We start from the raw sequence: 19,041 nt of genomic DNA on the forward strand, positions 1-19,041 counted from the left end.
TGGATGTGTTGGAGGTGCTCTGGCAGTCGAATGAGATGGCAGTGACCTGGATCAGGTATCTCTTTCCACAGTTCAACATGGTGATCTGACAGGTGTTTGAGGCAGAGGTGCAGGACAGGGCCGTCCCATTCACATCTACAGCCTCCGCCCTTGACAACACATTCACAGTTTGGTCATTGAGTCATTTAGCAGATGTACATAACATATGTGTGTTATTCAGAGCCACTTTCAATGAGAGGGGACACAGGAGTTTTACCCGGACCATGTGACCTGACTGGGAAAAACACCAGACCCTGGATAAGGGATCAGGAATAACTCTTGGTCCTAAGAAAAAGGCATTCAACTGAGGAAGATGTAGCAATCACATAGAACAGCACAATCAATCCAGGTAAATAAGAGACAATAGTCACCTGTAGGAGTCGGCTCCCAACACCTGTCCCCAAGTCACTGTCACCACCCCACTAGAACAGCTGTAGTTCATTGAGATGGACATGACACTGTTGATGGCTAAAAGCAAGGACAAATACAGATTATGCCATGCCTGTCTGTCTGTCTGTCTGTCTGTCTGTCTGTCTGTCTGTCTGTCTGTCTGTCTGTCTGTCTGTCTGTCTGTCTGTCTGTCTGTCTGTCTGTCTGTCTGTCTGTCTGTCTGTCTGTCTGTCTGTCTGTCTGTCTGCCTACCTGTCTGTCTGTCTGTCTGTCTGTCTGTCTGTCTGTCTGTCTGTCTGTCTGTCTGTCTGTCTGTCTGTCTGTCTGTCTGTCTGTCTGTCTGTCTGTCTGCCTGCCTGCCTGCCTGCCTGCCTGCCTGCCTGCCTGCCTGCCTGTCTGTCTTTCATCTTGTTTCCTCTCTCTCTCTGACTGTAATTTCATCTCGTTTCCTCTCTCTCTCTGACTGTAATTTCATCTCGTTTCCTCTCTCTCTCTCTGACTGTAATTTCATCTAATTTCCCCTCTCTCTCTGACTGTAATTTAATCTCGTTTCCTCTCTCTCTCTGACTGTAATTTCATCTCGTTTCCTCTCTCTCTCTCTGACTGTAATTTCATCTCATTTCCTCTCTCTCTCTGACTGTAATTTCATCTCGTTTCCTCTCTCTCTCTCTGACTGTAATTTCAATTCATTTCCTCTCTCTCACTGACCGTCGTTTCATCTCGTTTCCTCTCTCTCTCGCTGACTGTAATTTCATCTCGTTTCCTCTCTCTCACTGACCGTCATTTCATCTCGTTTCCTCTCTCTCTCTGACTGTAATTTCATCTCGTTTCCTCTCTCTCACTGACAGTCATTTCATCTCGTTTCCTCTCTCTCACTGACCGTCATTTCATCTCGTTTCCTCTCTCTCTCTCTGACTGTAATTTCATCTCGTTTCCTCTCTCTCTCACTGACCGTCATTTCATCTCGTTTCCTCTCTCTCTCACTGACCGTCATTTCATCTCATTTCCTCTTTCTCACTGACCGTCATTTCATCTCATTTCCTCTCTCTCACTGACCGTCATTTCATCTCGTTTCCTCTCTCTCTCTCTGACCGTCATTTCATCTCGTTTCCTCTCTCTCTCTCTGACCGTAATTTCATCTCGTTTCCTCTCTCTCTCTCTGACCGTCATTTCATCTTGTTTCCTCTCTGTCTCTGACCGTCATTTCATCTCGTTTCCTCTCTCTCTCTCTGACCGTAATTTCATCTCGTTTCCTCTCTCTCTCTCTGACCGTAATTTCATCTTGTTTCCTCTCTCTCTCTGACTGTAATTTCATCTCGTTTCCTCTCTCTCTCTGACTGTAATTTCATCTCGTTTCCTCTCTCTCTCTCTGACTGTAATTTCATCTAATTTCCCCTCTCTCTCTGACTGTAATTTAATCTCGTTTCCTCTCTCTCTCTGACTGTAATTTCATCTCGTTTCCTCTCTCTCTCTCTGACTGTAATTTCATCTCATTTCCTCTCTCTCTCTGACTGTAATTTCATCTCGTTTCCTCTCTCTCTCTCTGACTGTAATTTCAATTCATTTCCTCTCTCTCACTGACCGTCGTTTCATCTCGTTTCCTCTCTCTCTCGCTGACTGTAATTTCATCTCGTTTCCTCTCTCTCACTGACCGTCATTTCATCTCGTTTCCTCTCTCTCTCTGACTGTAATTTCATCTCGTTTCCTCTCTCTCACTGACAGTCATTTCATCTCGTTTCCTCTCTCTCACTGACCGTCATTTCATCTCGTTTCCTCTCTCTCTCTCTGACTGTAATTTCATCTCGTTTCCTCTCTCTCTCACTGACCGTCATTTCATCTCGTTTCCTCTCTCTCTCACTGACCGTCATTTCATCTCATTTCCTCTCTCTCACTGACCGTCATTTCATCTCATTTCCTCTCTCTCACTGACCGTCATTTCATCTCGTTTCCTCTCTCTCTCTCTGACCGTCATTTCATCTCGTTTCCTCTCTCTCTCTCTGACCGTAATTTCATCTCGTTTCCTCTCTCTCTCTCTGACCGTCATTTCATCTTGTTTCCTCTCTGTCTCTGACCGTCATTTCATCTCGTTTCCTCTCTCTCTCTCTGACCGTAATTTCATCTCGTTTCCTCTCTCTCTCTCTGACCGTAATTTCATCTTGTTTCCTCTCTGTCTCTGACCGTCATTTCATCTCGTTTCCTCTCTCTCTCTCTGACCGTCATTTCATCTCGTTTCCTCTCTTCCAACAGTACTCACTGGATGTGATGTGTGAGACATTAGTGGGTTCTCCAGGCTCTAGGAAGGCGTTGACTGATGACACTCCTACAATGTATGTGGAGCAGGGTTGTAGATTACTGACTTCCATGTACGTAGTGGTGGTGTTCTTCAGTACAGGCACGCTGGGTTTGTTGCTGTCTGTAACGCTGACCTGATACAACAGAACTTTGTTGACCGTCTGCCAAGTTACACGGGCTGTGCTCCTTCCTGTCGCTACTACGGCAACACCAGCTGGCGGTTGTACCACTGTAGGGAAAGAGATAATGGTGTGATTAGTAGGGACAGTACTACAGACACCACTGTTACTAGGGATCATCTGAGTCTTTCCTGACCACTTGATGTGACTAGGAAAAACTCTGGGCCCTTGCTATAGACATGCGCAATTTGAGTTTGTCCTGTTACTGTATATCAAAGGAGGCTGGTGGCACTTTAATTGGGGTGATGGTAATGACTGGAGTGGCATCAGTGGAATGGTATCAAATACATCAAACACCATGGTTTCCTGGCTTTTGATGCCGTTCCATTTGCTCCGTTCCGGCCATTATTATGAGCCATTCTACACTGTTTTACATACTTTATCATATAGCCTGTATGATTCTATTTGTCAGACTTACATGTAGTGATTGTCTTGGTCATGCTGCTGGTCCCCAGTCCCGCTTGGTTGGAAGAGTAGACATAGCAGTTATACGACTTTGCAGGTGTGAGCCCATCCACCTGTCCAGTCAGCGTAGTGAAACTGTGGTTGTATCTGTCTCCGTTACTGAACCCGTCCACAACCAACAAATACTTGTCAGCCCCAGTGACGCCGGACCATTCAAATCTGATCGAGGTACTCGATATCGCCTTGGAATAGGTGATTTGGGATGTGGCGGGAACTAGAAACAAGATAAGGAAACTGTTGATGACTAACACTCAAAGAAATCAATGAAAATAGGTAAACATGGACTAATTAACTACTGGTCATATTACACGTAGGAGAGTTACCTGTTGTCGCAATTTGCGTGTTAGTGCACATCACATAGTAGAACTGAAAGACTTTCAATTGGACTTGGTAAACACTCCCTGGCCGCAATCCTTGGATCAGCCTTTGCGTACTTGACGCAGGCAGTGGCACCACAACTGGCGCAATGCTTATTGAGTTCACAACCCGCAAATCCAGAAAATAATTTGTGGCTCCAAGGTAACTGTTCCATTGGACGTTCAGTGTCGATGCTGAAGGAGACGTTATTGACGTGATACTACAAGCTGAATAGAGAACAGAAAAGTTGTCAGTTATGAAGGATAGCATGACGTAGCAGTACAAACAAAGACATTGGACAATAATATTTGATCAATTGTTAATGAGTTCTATAGTTAGGCCCTGTGCTACAAATAAAGGTTAGGCGTTGTGCATCTGGGAGCATAGAAAACACATCAGCTGAAATGTTGATAATGATGATGACATTTTAACATGTATTATGTGTAGTTTCCAAACAACCACAGTATTCAATAGCTAGTTAGTTATCTTTTATCAATTCACAATGACTGGTCATTATTAGAATACACTACAAAAAAATGATTAAAATCTATATTTGAGAGACAAAATAAATTGTTATTGTATTGAATTAATAATAATTTTTGTTCTACATCTATAGACATTTCTAAGGGTTGACGTTGGTGCATTGCCACGTTACATGTTTAACCTGAAATACCAGTGTAGCACAATATCTTCTTTATAAAATACTGTATATTAAGTTGTGAACCACCAAAAATTATAACAAATAAATAAACCTTCTAGCACAATAAAATTAAGTGTTTCATTCCAAAATGTTATATATCCATTTTCAGAAATGTTGACGAATTCGCTTTTTTTGTTTAAAGAATTTCTGAAAGAGATTGGTGTGTTATTTCCACATCTAATCATGGCATGGGGTTGTTCAATGAAATGCATGTGTATTTGTTTTACGAGATGTTTTTATTTCAGAGAGACACATTTTGTCACGAATATCACCGAAGGTGGCTCCCCTTCCTGTTCGGGAGGCGCTCGGCGGTCGTCGTCGCCGGTCTACTAGCTGCCACCGATCCCGTTTTCCTTTTCGTTTGTTTTTTTCTAATTGGTTTCACCTGTTCCTTGTTGGGTTTTTGGGGTGGGTACTATTTAAGTTCCTTTAGCCCGCTTGTGTTTGTGCGGGCTTGTTGTTATTGTACGTAGGAGGTGTATTGTTGATTTTGGGTTTTCGCTGTCAGGTTTATGTAACAGTGGTCTTTGGGTTGTGTTTGCGCCTGTGTTTTGGCTCCACCCATTTTTGTACCTGTTCCTGTTTACTGTGGACATTAAAGCGTTTTTTCCCGTGAAACTTCTGCTCTCTGCGCCTGACTCCACACCCATCATTCTCCTGACGTTACACATTTGGTTACAAATTTAGATGTATCTGCCTCTCAGAGACAAAAGTAGCACTGCAAAGGTTTTACAAAGTCAAATGTGACAAATAATAAAAAAAATTATAAACAACTGTACATATGATACTTTTGTGACGTCAATATTTAAAAAATAAATAACTGATTATCAATACAGTAATATGAGATCTGGGCTCTGGTCAAAAGTAGTGCACTATATAGGGAATAGGGTGCCTTTCAGGATGAGGCCTAACTCTAACAAAACACTATAGCAAGAGGCTAGATTTATATGATGGGTTGAATTTATATGTTATACAGGATATGAACATTCCATTCCAGCTAAACAATGGATATATAGCGTTTTGCAAAAAAACAAACATTTTTATACACATCTAAAATCTATGAATAAAAAATTTGAGAACAGTGATATTTTACACACACTTAGAAGTACCCATAAGCACTAAGTTCTGATGGAAAAAACACAAATGTGAAAAAGTTGTGGATATAGCGTTTTGGAAATAAACTCTTCAAATATTTCCAATATAAGCCCAGCTAACTCACCTGCTAATGCATGCTGTATCTGAAAAAGCAATAAGGACAAAAGTTTAAAAAAAATAATGTACAAGACAAATCACAGCATCTACCTCCATCATCCACAAATAAAAAACAAAATACATAAGAATGCATTAGAATTAACACTTACCTGAGTCAATGACAATAAGATGAAAGGTAAATATAAAGTTCCAAGCTTTTCCATGATGACTGTTAGTGTTTCAATAAGTTACATCCATAGGTACATGGGAGCTTGGATACAGGAGCTTATCTGGAATCTTCAGCGGCAGGGCACGGGTAGATCAGCTCTGTGGGATCCAATCAGAGAGCCCCCAATAAGGACAGCTGTACTCTCTCCTCTCTGCCTGTGGGCTTAGGTCAGTGTACAGGTATCATGATGGGAAGAAGAGAAAGTGTGTGAGGGGGTTTCCAGGCGATGTCCACACACCCTACACCTGATCTTTGTTCTCAAAAAATGGTTTTCGATAAATGCTGTTTCCTGCAAGGTATGATTACAGTACCAGTCAAGAGTTTGGACACACCTATTCATTCCAGGGTGTTTCTTTATTTTGAATTTTTTTTACATTGTAGAATAATAGTGAAGACATCAAAATGTAAAAAGAACACATATGGAATCATGTAGTAACCAAAAAAGTGTTAAACAAATCAAAATATATTTTATATTTGAGATTCTTCAATGTAGCCACCCTTTGCCTTGATGACAGCTTTGCACACTCTTGGCATTCTCTCAACCAGCTTCATGAGGTCACCTGAAATTAGGTCATGAGGTCACCTGGAATGCATTTCAATTAACAAGTGTGCCTTGTTAAAAATTCATTTGTGGAATTTCTTTCCTTCTTAATGCGTTTGAGCCAATCAGTTGTGTTGTGACAAGGTAGAGGTAGTATACAGAAGATAGCCCTATTTGGTAAAAGACCAAGTCCATATAATGGCAACAACAGCTCAAATAAGCAAAGAGAAATGACAGTCCATCATTACTTTAAGACATGAAGGTCAGTCAATCCGCAAAATTTCAAGAACTTTGAAAGTTTCTTCAAGTGCAGTTGCGAAAACCATCAAGCGCTGTGATGAAACTGTCTCTCATGAGGACCGACACAGGAAAGGAAGACCCAGAGTTACCTCTGCTGCAGAGGATAAGTTCATTAGAATTAACTGCACCACAGATTTCAGCCCAAATAAATTCACAGAATTCAAGTAACAGACTCATCTCAACATCAACTGTTCAGAGGAGACTGCGTGAATCAGGCCGTCATGGTTGAATTGCTTTAAAGAAACCACTACTAAAGGACACCAATAATAAGAAGAGACTTGCTTGGGCCAAAAAACATGCGCAACGGACATCAGACCGGTGGAAATCTGTCCTTTGGTCTGATGAGTCTAAATGTTCGATTTTTGGTTCCAAACGCCGTGTCTTTGTGAGATGCAGAGTAGGTGAACGGATGATCTCCGCATGTGTGGTTCCCTCCATGAAGCATGGAGGAGGAGGTGTGATGGTGTGGGGGTGCTTTGCTGGTGACACTGTCAGTTATTTAGAATTCAAGGCACACTTAACCAGCATGGCTACCACAGCATTCTGCAGCGATACGCCATCCCATCTGGTTTGTGCTTAGTGGGACTATCATTTGTTTTTCAACAGGACAATGACCCAACACACCTCCAGGCTGTGTAAAGGCTATTTGACCAAGAAGGAGAGTGATTGAATGCTGCATCAGATGACCTGGCCTCCACAATCACCCGACCTCAACCCAATTGAGATGGTTTGGGATGAGTTGGACCGCAGAGTGAAGGAAAAGCAGCTAACAAGTGCTCAGCATATGTGGGAACTCCTTCAAGACTGTTAGAAAAGCATTCCAGGTGAAGCCGGTTGAAAGAATGCCAAGAGTGTGCAAAGCTGTCATCAAGGCAAAGGGTGGCTACTTTGAAGAATCTCAAATATAAAATATATTTTGATTTGTTTAACACTTTTTGGATTACTACATGATTCCATATGTGTTATTTCATAGTTTTGATGTTTTCACTATTATTCTATAATGTAGAAAATAGTCAAAATAAAGGATAAACCTTGAATAAGTAGGTGTAGACTGGTACTGTATGTGATATTTATTCCTCATTTCTGCTTAATTTACACCTAATTTCAGCCTAATTTTCTCCTAATTTGAAAATAAAGTGTTCTGTAGGAAGTTATGTGTCTGAGAATGTCTCTAAGGATGTTTTTTAAATTATATTGTCTTCCTGTTTGAAACCCACTGGCATGAAATAACGTGATATTGCTTTCACTTACTTGAAATACAGTGGTCATTCTAAGTAAATTAATTCCTAAATGTACATCCTGGTTTGGTGACAATAGAAACGTGTTTCCTAGACATTTTTATACACACGTGTTAAGAGCTGTGTAACTACTGTTTGAGTTTCAAATGGACCTAGCAGTCACAAGTAAAGTATCCTATTGTACCTTGTGTTCAGGTATTGTTTGTTACGTCTATTGTGTTTGCTTTACAAAGTCAATGGGAAGAAGTCAGTGTACTCTCCCCATCTCTTCCTTCACGTCATAATGTCAGGCAGTGGGTTACATCTTCCTCTTGTTGTAGGATTAGACCTCACCAGGGATCATGTACTGTGAGTTACAAAGACTTTGGCACCTAGAAACCCAACAGACATATACTTATTCTAAGTGAAAGGCCTAGTTCAGAATAGATGAGAATAAACCTGTATTAAGAAATTAAGCATCACATTCATGTCTATCTCTATGTGGAGAAAGAAAGGCCAGATACAGAATCTGGGATTTTGACTTGGGTCTTTTATGGTGAACTAGAGATACTACAAGTTGTGGTGTTCCGTGTGTGATTATGGGAAGGGTTGAATGATGGGATTTAAAATGACTCTTTCTCCATATTTGCGCATCTCATCTAACCTTGACTGACTGTCTTTGTCAGAAGACAATGAGGGATTAAGCATCTATTATGCGTCCATTGTGGTTGAGATTCTAGAGTTTGAGATAAGAGCTGCGTGTGAAAACAAATATGCCACCTTGATTCAGAGCCTGAAACTCAAACCTTACACAATGAGTGGAAATTGTGTTGATCTATGATTAAGGGAAAAGTGATGTGAACAGAGAGATACAGAGAGATACGAAGATACAATACTCAGATCCCTCTCCTTCGGTCACTCCTCTGTACCGGACCTACCCCTCACTGTTAGGCCCTCTGTCCCTCTCTTCCACTTCCCCTGTCCATCTCCATTGCCCTTAGTCCATCTACCATCAGTCCATCTGCCTCGGTCCATCTACCCCTGTCCATCTGTCCCTGTGCATCTGTCCCTGTGCATCTGTCCCTGTGCATCTGTCCCTGTGCATCTGTCCCTGTGCATCGGTCCCTGTGCATCTGTCCCTGTGCATCTGTCCCTGTGCATCTGTCCCTGTGCATCTATCCCTGTGCATCTGTCCCGGTGTATCTGTCCCTGTGCATCTGTCCTTGTGCATCTGTCCCTGTGCATCTGTCCCTGTGCATCTGTCCCGGTGTATCTGTCCCAGAGTACATGTCCCACTTATCTGTCCCACACCATTAGGTGCAAAAACTCGACTTACCCAGTTGCGGCCCACTTTTTGGAAGAAAACTACTCGATTTCGTCTCTAGGTTATATTGGCATCGAACATGTCACCCTCCCTAGGAGAGGGGGTGACCTCTACAATTTATTGTTAAAATGAGAGGCTGCCTGGATCTTTAATTTAAAGACTCTTGCTCCCTTCAGTCTCAACGTAGACTTTGATCTGAAGCCATTCTTGTGATTATTGTGACTTTGCTATTGTAAATGTTTGTAGGCTTATGTAGCCAAATTGCATCTGTGATCGTATGCTGTCCATTTATGTTTTTTGTATGCTATTTTAATATATGAGAATTAACCAATGATATCAGGCCACTCCCGGCCATGATTACAGACACCTGTGTGTCTTTTAACACTATATAAATGAGTCATCCCGCGGTGTTTGTCATTATACCCTGATGAAGACAGCTTGTCTGTCGAAACGTTGGACATTAAATATTTGCATCTGAGCTCTTAGAGTGTGCGGCTCTCCTTTATTTTTTTAAGTGTTCCACTCCGCTAGCCAGCACCTCTCCTAAACAGGTGTTCCACTCCGCTAGCCAGCACCTCTCCTAAACAGGTGTTCCACTCCGCTAGCCAGCACCTCTCCTAAACAGGTGTTCCACTCCGCTAGCCAGCACCTCTCCTAAACAGGTGTTCTACTCCGCTAGCCAGCACCTCTCCTAAACAGGTGTTCTACTCCGCTAGCCAGCACCTCTCCTAAACAGATGTTCCACTCCGCTAGCCAGCACCTCTCCTAAACAGGTGTTCTACTCCGCTAGCCAGCACCTCTCCTAAACAGGTGTTCCACTCCGCTAGCCAGCACCTCTCCTAAACAGGTGTTCCACTCCGCTAGCCAGCACCTCTCCTAAACAGGTGTTCTACTCCGCTAGCCAGCACCTCTCCTAAACAGGTGTTCTACTCCGCTAGCCAGCACCTCTCCTAAACAGGTGTTCTACTCCGCTAGCCAGCACCTCTCCTAAACAGGTGTTCTACTCCGCTAGCCAGCACCTCTCCTAAACAGGTGTTCTACTCCGCTAGCCAGCACCTCTCCTAAACAGGTGTTCCACTCCGCTAGCCAGCACCTCTCCTAAACAGGTGTTCCACTCCGCTAGCCAGCACCTCTCCTAAACAGGTGTTCTACTCCGCTAGCCAGCACCTCTCCTAAACAGGTGTTCTACTCCGCTAGCCAGCACCTCTCCTAAACAGGTGTTCTACTCTGCTAGCCAGCACCTCTCCTAAACAGGTGTTCTACTCCGCTAGCCAGCACCTCTCCTAAACAGGTGTTCTACTCCGCTAGCCAGCACCTCTCCTAAACAGGTGTTCCACTCCGCTAGCCAGCACCTCTCCTAAACAGGTGTTCCACTCCGCTAGCCAGCACCTCTCCTAAACAGGTGTGTGTTTCTTTCGCCTCCAGAATCAAACCACATCCATGACAGACAGATGAAGGAACTCAAGGAAAAATAACCAGAACTCAGACCAACAGCACATTATCCTTTTCAAAACCAAATAGCAACATTTGCAGGCCAGGTCTCTCACTGGTGATCTCACTGAGATTACACAAGACCAGTATACAGCAAGGATACAGCTGAGATTCTAATCTTTGGAGGAAGTTGGTTTGCTGAATCATTCTGTAGAAAAGCCTGTACATGGAATGTTATCTGTATGTGTATGGAATACATAACAATTTAATGTGCTTGAATGAGGCCTTAAAACTCCACAACACTAACAACAACAGTTAAATGTCACCTATATTAATTACTAATGGATAAACAATATCTACAGGCATTATTATATATTCACATGAGGATGAACTGTATTCCGGTATGGGCGTTATGTAGGTGAACGTGATAGCCTGTTGCATGTAGCTTTTTGTAAAGGCCAAGCAGCGGCTAACAATGGGTCCACACCTCTCTATCTCTCTTTCTTAATTTCTTTCTCTCTTTCTCCACCCCTCCCTGGGTGTTTGTGTCAGTCTCCTAGCTAGATGAGGTATTGCAGCCGGCCCAGTGCTATGCCAATTACCTCTTCATGGAGAGGGTGTCAGATAGCTGATCGTGTCCGCCTCAGGCACACTGACTCCTGGCTCCTATACCTACACATGTTTTCTTACTTGTTTCCCCCCCGTTTCTTTACTTATTAGAAATGGTGTGTATGGCAGTGGTTTCATTGTTTTGGTGAAGCAGGATTGTGTCTGTGTACTGTTGATTTAGTTCTATTCAGACCAGTAACAGACTGTTCTGTATGTTCTTTGGAAGCACTATAGGCCAGGGGTATTCAACCGGGGGTCCGCGGCAGAGGTAATGCAGGGGGTCCGCAAAAAATATATATATATACAGTACCAGTCAAAAGTTTGGACACCGACTCATTCAACGGTTTTTCTTAATATTTTACTATTTTCTACATTGTAGAATAATAGTGAAGACATCAAAACTATGAAATAACACATGAATTCATGTAGTAACCAAAAAAGTGTTAAACAAATCAAAATATATTTTATATGTTGATTACATCTCTTGCCCTTTTCATTCACCTGGTGATAAGACCAGACATGTAAAACATTTATTTTTTGCTAAAGTATGATGGTGGGCCCTGGGTCGCCGCTTTGGGTGGGAGGAGGACCCTGGGTCGCCGCTTTGGGTGGGAGGGGGTCCCTGGGTCGCCGCTTTGGAAGGGAGGAGGACCCTGGGTCGCCGCTTTGGGTGGGAGGGGGACCCTGGGTCGCCGCTTTGGGTGGGAGGAGGACCCTGGGTCGCCGCTTTGGGTGGGAGGGGGTCCCTGGGTCGCCGCTTTGGGTGGGAGGAGGACCCTGGGTCGCCGCTTTGGGTGGGAGGAGGACCCCGGGTCGCCGCTTTGGGTGGGAGGGGGTCCCTGGGTCGCCGCTTTGGGTGGGAGGAGGACCCTGGGTCGCCACTTTGGGTGGGAGGGGTCCCTTGGTTGCCTCTTTGGGTGGGAGGGGGTCCCTGGGTCGCCGCTTTGGGTGGGAGGGGGTCCCTGGGTCACCGCTTTGGGTGGGAGGGGGTCCCTGGGTCGCCGCTTTGGGTGGGAGGGGGTCCCTGGGTCGCCGCTTTGGGTGGGAGGGGTCCCTGGGTCGCCGCTTTGGGTGGGAGGGGGTCCCTGGGTCGCCGCTTTGGGTGGGAGGGGGTCCCTGGGTCGCCGCTTTGGGTGGGAGGGGGTCCCTGGGCAAGAACAGATTGAAGACCCTGTAACAGGCTATAGTTCATATTTTATCAACATGCTTTTATTCCATGGAGTTATTCTCTAACTTTCCATTTCAATTTAGTGACTATTATTGTTCCTATGTAGTGACATGATAGCTGTTCTTAGTTATGCATTCTGACTAGGGTCCTTGTCCCAGAACCGCTTTTATAACAGTCACAATACTGTGTAATATTATGCTATGTGGTTCAACGCTCTATATCATATATAGCACCAGTCAAACAGTTTGGACACAACTACTCATTCAAGGGTTTTTCTTAATTTGACTATTTTCTACATTTAGAATAATAGTGAAGACATCAAAACTATGAAATAACACGTATGGTATCATGCAGTAACCAAAAAAGTGTTAAACAAATCAAAACATATTTTATATTTGAGATTCTTCAAAGTAGCCACCCTTTGATGACAGCTTTACACACTCTTGGCATTCTCTCAACCAGCTTCATGAGGTAGTCACCTGGAATGCATGTGTGACTTGTTAAAAGTAAATGTGTGTTGTGACAAATCAGTTGTTTTGTGACAAGGTAGGGGTGCCATACAGAAGATAGCCCTATTTGGTAAAAGACCAAGTCCATGTTATGGCAAGAACAGCTCAAATAAGCAAAGAGAAACGACAGTCCATCATTACTTTAAGACATGAAGGTCAGTCAATCCGCAAAATTTCAAGAACTTTGAAAGTTTCTTCAAGTGCAGTCGCAAAAACCATCAAGCGCTATGATGAATCGGGCTCTCATGAGGACCACCATAGGAAAGTAAGACCCAGAGTTACCTCTGCTGCAGAGGATAAGTTCATTAGAGTTAACTGCACCACAGATTGCAGCCCAAATAGATGCTTTACAGTGTTCAAGAAACAGACACATCTCAACATCAACTGTTCAGAGGAGACTGCGTGAATCAGGCATTCGTGGTCGAATTGCTGCAAAGAAACCAATACTGAAGGACATCAAAAAGATGAAGAGACTTGCTTGGGCCAATAAATACGAGCAATGGACATTGTGGAAATCTGTCCTTAGGTCTGATGAATCCAAATGTGTTGATTTTTGGTTCCAACAGCTGTGTCTTTGTGAGACGCAGCTACCACAGCATTCTGCAGCGATATGCCATCCCATCTGGTTTGCGCTTAGTGGGACTATCAGTTGTTTTTCAACAGAACAATGACCCAAAACATACCTCCAGGCTGTGTAACCTAGCCTCTACAATCACCCAACCTCAACCCAATTGAGATGGTTTGGGATGGACCGCAGAGTGAAGGAAAAGCAGCCAAAAAGTGCTCAGCATATGTGGGAACTGGTTGAGAGAATTCCACAAATTAACTTTTAACAAGGCACACCTGTTAATTGAAATGCATTCCAGGTGACTACCTCATGAAGCTGGTTGAGAGAATGCCAAGAGTGTGCAAAGCTGTCATCAAGGCAAAGGGTGGCTACTTCAAAGAATCTAAAATATAATATATTTGGATTTGATTAACACTTTTTTGGTTACTACATGATTCCATATGTGTTATTTCATAGTTTTGATGTCTTCACTATTATTCTACAATGTAGAAAATAGTAAAAATAAAGAAAAACCCTTGAACGTGTAGGTGTGTTCAAACTTTTGACTGGTACTGTACATAATATCTTTATTATTAATCTTTCAGAGATAAGTCTGAATTACTCCAAGAGATTCATTGATTGACGCCACACAGTGTGGTAATGCAATAGGGTGTGTTTTATTGTTTGAACACAATGAATGCAATGGGAACATTAATATGACCTGACGTATCATCCATATGACATGTATGACTCCAGGCATGACTCCAGTGCACAGGAGGTTGGTCGCACATTAATTGGGGAGAATGGGCTCGTGGTAATCGCTGGAGAGGTATAGATGGAATGGTATCAAATACATGCAAACACATGGTTTCCAGGTGTTCGATGCCATTCCATTTGCTCCGTTCTGGACATTATTATAATCCGTTCTCCCCTCAGCAGCAGCCTGAGCTCCAGTGGTATTCTAGTATGTTCTCTATGCTCCTCTTTCACAGTGACCAACAAACAGCCATATGACCACTGTTACATAACATGCTTAACAACAACCCTATGGAGGCTTCCTACTTAGGGATACTTATGTTATTTCATGTATAAAAAGAAAAAAAAGACTGTACAGCTCACAGACAGATGTATGATGTGGCACACCGTTTCTCTTGTTTCTCTTGGGCCATAAAGGTAGACTTACACAAAGGACATACATTCTAATGATTTCTCTCTGCTAAACAGTAGGATAAAAAATCACAGTTTCAGTCTGTTAGTTAAAAACAATATATGTTGGAGAAAGACACAGCGGATACAGATAACGAAACGTCAACGTCAAGCATTTGTAATTGAACACATTTAATGTATCATTTTGATTGTAGAGATTATAATGTATAATTCACAAGCTTGCATGTCTCTTTATAGTCATATCACCCTGCATCAACTCTTATTGAGTTATAAACTGAAGATAGCACACCTTTAATAATGAACATAATGATGGTTTGTCATAAGGACACATGTTGGACCCAGACAGCATAGATAGATGAAGATAGAATCAAAGGAGGGGGACTGAATAAAAACAATGACATTTCAGCTGATTTCTTGACAGACGGGACAGACGTTGATATAAGTAGATTACATGTTGTGTCTTTCCAGGGGATTACCTGCAATACAAGAGGGACAGAGCAGAGGGACATAGATGAGGGACAGAGCAGAGGGACAGAGCAGAGGGACAGAGCAGAGGGACAGAGCAGAGGGACAGAGCAGAGGGACAGATGAGGGACAGAGCAGAGGGACAGATGAGGGACAGAGCAGAGGGACAGAGCAGAGGGACAGAGCAGAGGGACAGATGAGGGACAGATGAGGGACAGAGCAGAGGGACAGACGAGGGACAGATGAGGGACAGATGAGGGACAGAGCAGAGGGACAGATGAGGGACAGAGCAGAGGGACAGAGCAGAGGGACAGAGCAGAGGGACAGATGAGGGACAGATGAGGGACAGAGCAGAGGGACAGACGAGGGACAGATGAGGGACAGATGAGGGACAGAGCAGAGGGACAGATGAGGGACAGAGCAGAGGGACAGATAGGGGACAGAGCAGAGGGACAGATGAGGGACAGAGATGAGGGACAGATGAGGGACAGATGAGGGACAGATGAGGGACAGAGCAGAGGGACAGATGTGGGACAGATGAGGGACAGATGAGGGACAGATGAGGGACAGAGCAGAGGGACAGATGAGGAACAGATGAGGGACAGATGAGGGACAGAGCAGAGGGACAGATGAGGGACAGATGAGGGACAGAGCAGAGGGACAGATGAGGGACAGATGAGGGACAGAGCAGAGGGACAGAGCAGAGGGACAGATGAGGGACAGATGAGGGACAGAGATGAGGGACAGAGCAGAGGGACAGATGAGGGACAGAGCAGAGGGACAGATGAGGGACAGATGAGGGACAGATGGGGGACAGAGCAGAGGGACAGATGAGGGACAGATGAGGGACAGAGCAGAGGGACAGATGAGGGACAGATGAGGGACAGAGATGAGGGACAGAGCAGAGGGACAGATGAGGGACAGAGCAGAGGGACAGATGAGGGACAGATGAGGGACAGATGAGGGACAGATGGGGGACAGAGCAGAGGGACAGATGAGGGACAGATGAGGGACAGATGAGGGACAGAGCAGAGGGACAGATGAGGGACAGATGAGGGACAGAGCAGAGGGACAGAGCAGAGGGACAGATGAGGGACAGATGAGGGACAGAGATGAGGGACAGATGAGGGACAGATGAGGGACAGAGATGAGGGACAGATGAGGGACAGATGAGGGACAGAGCAGAGGGACAGATGAGGGACAGATGAGGGACAGATGAGGGACAGATGAGGGACAGAGCAGAGGGACAGATGAGGGACAGAGCAGAGGGACAGATGAGGGACAGATGAGGGACAGAGCAGAGGGACAGATGAGGGACAGATGAGGGACAGAGATGAGGAACAGAGCAGAGGGACAGATGAGGGACAGAGCAGAGGGACAGATGAGGGACAGATGAGGGACAGATGGGGGACAGAGCAGAAGGACAGATGAGGGACAGATGAGGGACAGAGCAGAGGGACAGATGAGGGACAGAGCAGAGGGACAGATGAGGGACAGATGAGGGACAGAGATGAGGGACAGATGAGGGACAGATGAGGGACAGAGCAGAGGGACAGATGAGGGACAGATGAGGGACAGATGAGGGACAGATGAGGGACAGAGCAGAGGGACAGATGAGGGACAGATGAGGGACAGATGTATAACAGTAGAACTGGTGTTAATGTGTTAGCTGTCTATAAGCTGCTGTTGTTCAAGCCTCTTGTCTACGGAATGTCAGTCACTCTGCTGTCAAGGTTTCTTTCTGTTTCCCCGTTCTTCTTCTAAGTTTTTCATTACCACTGTCTAAACAGATGGATGATTTGATTACTGCCAGCCTTGATTAGATTGTGCCAGGCAGTGTTGGCAGGTTTGAAATCAAACCGAACCCTCATGTAAGTTGTGACATCTTCAGTTAAACAAATCTCACAAAAATCAGTTTTGGAATACTGACTTTATGATGATCCTATTTACACTTTGTAGTCAATTTTGACACTAGAATAAATGTTTCTGACTCCCAAGGCTCCCGAGGCTCCTGAGTGGCGCAGCGGTCTAAGGCCCTGCCACTCGGTGCAAGAGGTGTCACTACAGTCCTTGGTTCGAATCCAGGCTGTATCACATCCGGCCATGATTGGGAGTCCCATGGCCCAGCGTCGCCGGGGTGTGCCGTCATTGTAAACAAATAAGAATTTGTTCTTAACTGACTTAACTGACTTAAATAAAGGTTCAATTAAAATATATATACATATATTCACCTCTAAGAATACTGTCTCACCTCTTCTAAGAATACTGTCTCACCTCTAAGAATACTGTCTCACCTCTAAGAATACTGTCTCACCTCTAAGAATACTGTCTCACCTCTTGTAAGAATACTGTCTCACCTCTTCTAAGAATGCTGTCTCACCTCTTCTAAGAATACTGTCTCACTTCGTCTAAGAATACTGTCTCACTTCTTCTAAGAATACTGTCTCACCTCTTCTAAGAATACTGTCTCACCTCTTGTAAGAATACTGTCTCACTTCTTCTAAGAATACTGTCTCACCTTTTCTAAGAATTCTGTCTCACCTCTTGTAAGAATACTGTCTCACTTCTGGTAAGAATACTGTCTCACTTCTTCTAAGAATGCTGTCTCACCTCTTCTAAGAATACTGTCTCACCTCTTCTAAGAATACTGTCTCACTTCTTCTAAGAATACTGTCTCACCTCTTCTAAGAATACTGTCTCACCTCTTCTAAGAATACTGTCTCACCTCTTTTAAGAATGCTGTCTCACCTCTTCTAAGAATGCTGTCTCACCTCTTCTAAGAATGCTGTCACACCTCAAAAAATACTGTCTCACCTCTTCTAAGAATACTGTCTCACCTCTAATAATGCTGTCTCACCTCTTCTAATAATACTGTATCACCTCTTCTAAGAATACTGTATCACCTCTTCTAAGGATAACGTCTCACATTTAAGAATACTGTCTCACCTCTAAGAATACTGTCACACCTCTAAGAATACCGTCTCACCTTTAAGAAAAATGTCTCACCTCTTCTAAGAATTCTGTCTCACCTCTTCTAAGACTACTGTCTCACCTCTTCTAAGAATACTGTCTCACCTCATCTAAGAATACCATCTCACCTCTAAGAATACTGTCTAACCTCTAAGAATACTGTCTCACCTCTTCTAAGAATACCGTCTCACCTCTTCTAAGAATACTGTCTCACCTCTTCTAAGAATACTGTCTCACCTCTAAGAATACTGTCTCACCTCTTCTAAGAATACTGTCTCACCTCTAAGAATACTGTCTCACCTCTTCTAAGAATACTGTCTCACCTCTTCTAAGAATACTGTCTCACCTCTTCTAAGAATACTGTCTCACCTCTTCTAAGAATGCCTGTCTGACCTGTCCTCTCAGTCTGTTGTTCCACTGGGACATTGACCTTTCTATACAAAGAGGTCTGGTCTTAAAACATAATTAATTTGGTTGGTGTTTATATTTGTCCTATTTTCACACAAGTGTGTATTAAGATGCATTTGTGAATAGGAAATGTGATTTTTTGCTCTCCCTCAGACAGTTGGGTCACGGCTAACTATTATCAACGGCAACCCTGGCGCAATTAGGGTTAAGTGCCTTGCTCAAGGTAACATTAACATATTTTTCACCTCAGGGATTTGAACTAGCAATCTTTCGGTTACTGGCCCAATGCTCTAACCGCTAGACTATCTGCAGCCTTTATTGTTGTTGACAACCTCATATAGACTGATGCAATTTATGGATGCTTATGAAGTTACGCGATACTCTTTATGACATGCGGTAACACAAAGGACAGGTCTTGTGAAAGCACCTTTCTTCTGGATCTTTCATAATTTGATATAGTAGATGACGATGTATGAAGTATGACACAATGAACGTTTCAAAAGTTTACACAACAGAGTTTATGATCAGTTTTTAGTTTTTTTT

This window comes from Salvelinus namaycush, chromosome 11 (genome assembly GCF_016432855.1).
Source record: "Salvelinus namaycush isolate Seneca chromosome 11, SaNama_1.0, whole genome shotgun sequence".
Classification (NCBI taxonomy): Eukaryota; Metazoa; Chordata; class Actinopteri; order Salmoniformes; family Salmonidae; genus Salvelinus; species Salvelinus namaycush.